We start from the raw sequence: 4,632 nt of genomic DNA on the forward strand, positions 1-4,632 counted from the left end.
GACGCTTCTATTTAAAATTCATTATTCTGTTCTCTGTTTACCTTTCCTTGAATCCCTTTCGGCGTAACTCTAAATTCCGAAACTGTTACAAAAAAAAGGTGGCAGGACCGGCTTCACAGGGCTCCGCCCGGCAAGTGTCAAAGAAAATACCCAACCTCAGTGGTGCGTCAGTCCAATCCCGACTGACCATTGTTGTTGATTTGCTTCCAAAGTAACAGACATTAGAAAAAGGCAAAGGTATGAAAAGCAGAATGAGGTGGAAAAACTAGAACCCACACGAGCAAGTCATCATGAAATCCAAAGGTTGAACCCGGTCAATGTGAAAGAGATTCACACTCAAGATCAACAAGCAGCAAAGTTCTCAACGGAAATGGGGCTGCGATCAAGCAATAGGAATGAGCAAAAGCCACAAAACCAACCACCGTTTCGACTAACAAATTGTTCTTTGTTGAAAACAGGTCTTATTCAAAGCAACCATGCCAGAAACAGGTGCAACCCAAAAAGAAATGAAATGTGCAAGTGCCGAAACAGCTTTGCAGCAGGAAAATGACCAAAAAGGAAGTTTCCTCAACATTCTCTCAGGCATTCTGTTAAAAAGAAGGAAAACATATAAAGAGGAGAACCAAAGAAAAGAAGAAGAAAAGAGATGAAAATGAAAATCCCAAAAGAAAAACAAATCATGGTCGCATAGGATCCCACTCCTTAAATATCCCGGCCAAAACCGAGAATCTCCCGGCCAAAAACCGCGGAGCTTTTTCTATCCAAATCCCGGTCAAAAACCGAGGATCTCCCGGCCAAAAAACCGTGGAGCTTTTTCTATCCAAATCCCGGCCAAAAACCGAGGATCTCCCGGCCAAAAAACCGTAGAGCTTTTTCTATCCAAATCCCGGTCAAAAACCGAGGATCTCCCGGCCAAAAACCGCGGAGATTTTTTCTATCCAAATCCCAGTCAAAAAAAATCGAGGATCTCCCGGCCAAAAAAACGCGCAGCTTTTTCTATCCAAATCCCGGTCAAAAAACCAAGGATCTCCTGGCCAAAACACCGCGGAGCTTTTTCTATCCAAATCCCGGACAAAAACCGAGGATTCCATTCGCAAAAATATATAATCTTAATTTGACTGTTTAGACATGTGTCACAACTAACTCACAAAATTTTTCTAGTGAAAACTGGGGCAGAAAATTTCGTTCATTTTTGTTTCGATATCTTAACCAGGTTTGACCCCGGAGTACAGGGCTCGAGATGGCCTATGGAATGAGCCGCGATCCAGAGTAAAGGAAAGAAGAAAAAGAACAAATGAAATGAATTCAAATGTGAACCAAATAAAGGTGCGGACTGCTCAAAATCTGATTGAAGTCACACTATCAATCCTGTTTTGACTCAATGCTGCAGAAAGAAACAAACACCTGCAACTTGCGAGCATCAAGATTCAGGTCGAAGTCCACAGCAAATCAGCTAAGACTCAAGATCAAGTTTCAAGAGAATTATATAGATAGGAATCTTGTAACTCATAGTTGATGGGCATATCTAGCTTAGCTTTGATTTTCCTTTTGGTGTAATAAGGAGGTCAGCAAGCAATAGCAGCAGCAACAACAGTGAGATCACAGCTCCTGGTAGTTCCAGCTACCAACACTCCAGAACTACACTGACATGATTCCTTGACAGCTAAGGATATGTAGGCAACCTTTGAAGCAAGGTTCAGTCAGATGGTTTTCAAAATGCTTCTCATGGAGTGCTAAGTAGGCAAAAATCTCATAGTTGCTCAGTTCTCTTTGCCCGAAAACCCTTCGTGTTTCCGAGCAAAAAAGGGCAGCTGTGAGCACGTGATTTTTGCCACGTTTAAACGACTCCTATAAATTCCTTAGAATAAGAATTTTTCATTATTATTTGAATTTTTAGGAATTAATTGTTTGATTTTTATGTCTTTTTGGAATTTTGTGTGCATTCCGGGTGACATAATTCATAAAAATACAAAATAATGTGCTTTTTAATGTTACAAAAATAAAGAAAATACCAAAAATGATTCCTGGCATTTCTACTTTTTGTTAAAATTTGTCTTAAGCTTTTCCTTATAATTAGGAGTTAGTTAGCTTTGGAATATTAATTAGTATAATTTTAGATTTGATTTAGTTGTTTTAGTTTTTGATTTTACATAATAAAATCAGAAAATTCAAAATAATAATAATAATAATAATAATAGGTAAAATATGTAAATAAATAAAGCACAAAAAATAAGAAAAGAAGAAAATCATTAAAAAGAGTAATAGAAAAGAAAAAGGCTGTCCAAATAACCCGAATTGGGCCAAAAACTGATTTAGCCCAAGCCAAAACCCCTAAAAATCGGACCAAATCCAAGCCCAAACATTACTCAACCCGGCCTGCCCACCCAATGAATTGAAACGACGCCGTTTCATGACCTCAATCCTGGCCGTCGAGGTAACTCGATCTAACGGCCAGGAACTCACCTCTCATTAATATAAAACGGTCCGAACGGGCACCACCCCCCTCCCCTCAGACCTTCATCTTCATCAGAGACTCCCTCCCATGAACCCTAATCTGGGCCGTCTTAAAATCCCTAAGCCGCCGGTGGCGGCGCCGGCGCAATTCGCCACCAAATTAACACCCCAGTACCCCCTCGTATTTTTATTCCCATATCCGGCATCAGTTTTTCTCGAATCATTGCCCACCAGCTTGAATCTTAATTTGAAGATTCCGGCCAAAATACTACTTTGTCCAAACGGCCCCAAATTTACACCACACAATCCCAAGGGCTCCCTTACCTCTAATCCCTAACCAAATCCCCTCGAATCTGAGTAGGAAGGCTCGAATTTCGAATCAAGGGTTTATGTAGTTCTAGGCCATTTTTGAGAAGTTTTCAAGTCGATTGAATTCTAGTTAATACAATAGGTCCATTTTTGACAAAATAGATGTATAATATTAACCGGAAGTCAATCTCGGTTGGTTTTCTTATGAAGTCCAAATTTCAGTAAGTTTTCTTCTCATTTCTTTTCAGTTTCGTTTTAGTTTGTTTCATGCTTTAGCTGTCTAATTAGGTGTAGTTTTAGTTTCCTAATCATTTTAATTGGTAGTCTAATTTCAATAGAATTCTGTCTATTATTGTTAGCTACTTCTGAGTCAAAATCTATTCTTCTTAGTTTAAATGTTCAATTGTTAGTTAATTGTTAAGTATTAGCTTAGTTTCGATTAGTTCAACTTGATTAGTTTGGTCAAATGTCTTCCTTGAATCTGATTCCTTTTAGATTTTCTGTTTAATCCTGTTTCCAGCTTGCTTTGAAACTGTTTGATTCTCGTTTATTTGAATTAATGATTCTGTTAGTTTAAGCTTAGTTTAATTGATCTTCAATCTTCATTTGCAATTCAATTAGGTTAAGTTTTGGATATAGCTGAGTAGTGTAGTTGAATTAATTTTAGTTAGATTTTAACTAAGGGTAAGGGGTTGGTGTAGTTAACTGAAGTTAGTAATTTCAGGTGGCAAATAAGGGTAGTATAGGTATTCTATAGGTAGAAGAACACCCTAGGGCCTTCTAGAAGGGGGCCTTAGTGTAAGTTTCTGCACTCTTAATGCAGTAACTTGGGTAACAAGTCAAAACTTTAGGATTAATATGCTAATTTCTGAAATAAAAAGGGGGAAATTGAGTAAAACACTCCAGAACATTCTGCCCCATTTCTTGCCTATAAAAGGCAACCCTAATGCCTTCATAAAAGAAGGAGAAGGGGACAGATCTGAAATTTTCCTCAAAAAATTGCTCAACAAGTTTCAAATCAAATTTGAATTTCAAATTCCAAAAACCTTCAAAAACCAAAAAAAAAAGTAGAAACAACAAAAGAAAAATCCAAAAACAGGTACTGTCTCATTGAGATTTCAAAAGAAATCTGAGTCCCTAGGTTTCTGCATTCGAGTGTAAAGCCATTTTGGTCTTCTTCAAGCTATTTTGGGTGTCTCTAGTTGCTGAAGCTTTTCCAAAGTTTACCAGTTCATTTCTAGGTGTATTTGATTCTAATTTGAGTCAGTTTTGGGTATAGTTGAGCTCCTGGGTAGATTTCAAGTTGAAACTGGTTTATTCAGTCGATTTCTGGGTCTGTTTGTTGGTGTTTTACTGCTGGGATTCCAGACTTACTGCTGTGATTTTCCTGCGGCTGTTGAATTGTTATTTGGTCCTGCTAGCTGCTTGATCTGCTGCTGATTTTTCTTTCTTCTGGTTGAATTTCGACTTCAAGGTACACACATTCGAATTCATCATGATGTAGCTGTGAATTGGAGTTGATAATATAAAAGTGTTCATCAGATCCCTGTTTATTTTGATTTCAACTATGTTTATGGTTAAACTTGATATAAGTTGCCTAGCATATTTTAGCTTTGTATTTTATTGTTAAACTTGGACTGTGTAATTAGGACTGTAGTGGACTTTTGGACTATTAAGTTCGGAATGGTATTAGCTGTAGTATAATTTAGCTTGTTCTGTTTAGTTTAAACTTTTAGAACTAAAAATGGTTTGAGCTGGAAATCGATATGGAATTCGTGTTGTTCACCTGTGTTCGAACTAGTAGGAGTAGAAACATAAATATCAGCTAGAGTGTTAATAAATTAAGATTTGATATCATATCCGTGTAAA

The sequence above is a fragment of the Nicotiana sylvestris genome, chromosome 9, assembly GCF_000393655.2.
Source record: "Nicotiana sylvestris chromosome 9, ASM39365v2, whole genome shotgun sequence".
In the NCBI taxonomy this organism is placed as follows: Eukaryota; Viridiplantae; Streptophyta; class Magnoliopsida; order Solanales; family Solanaceae; genus Nicotiana; species Nicotiana sylvestris.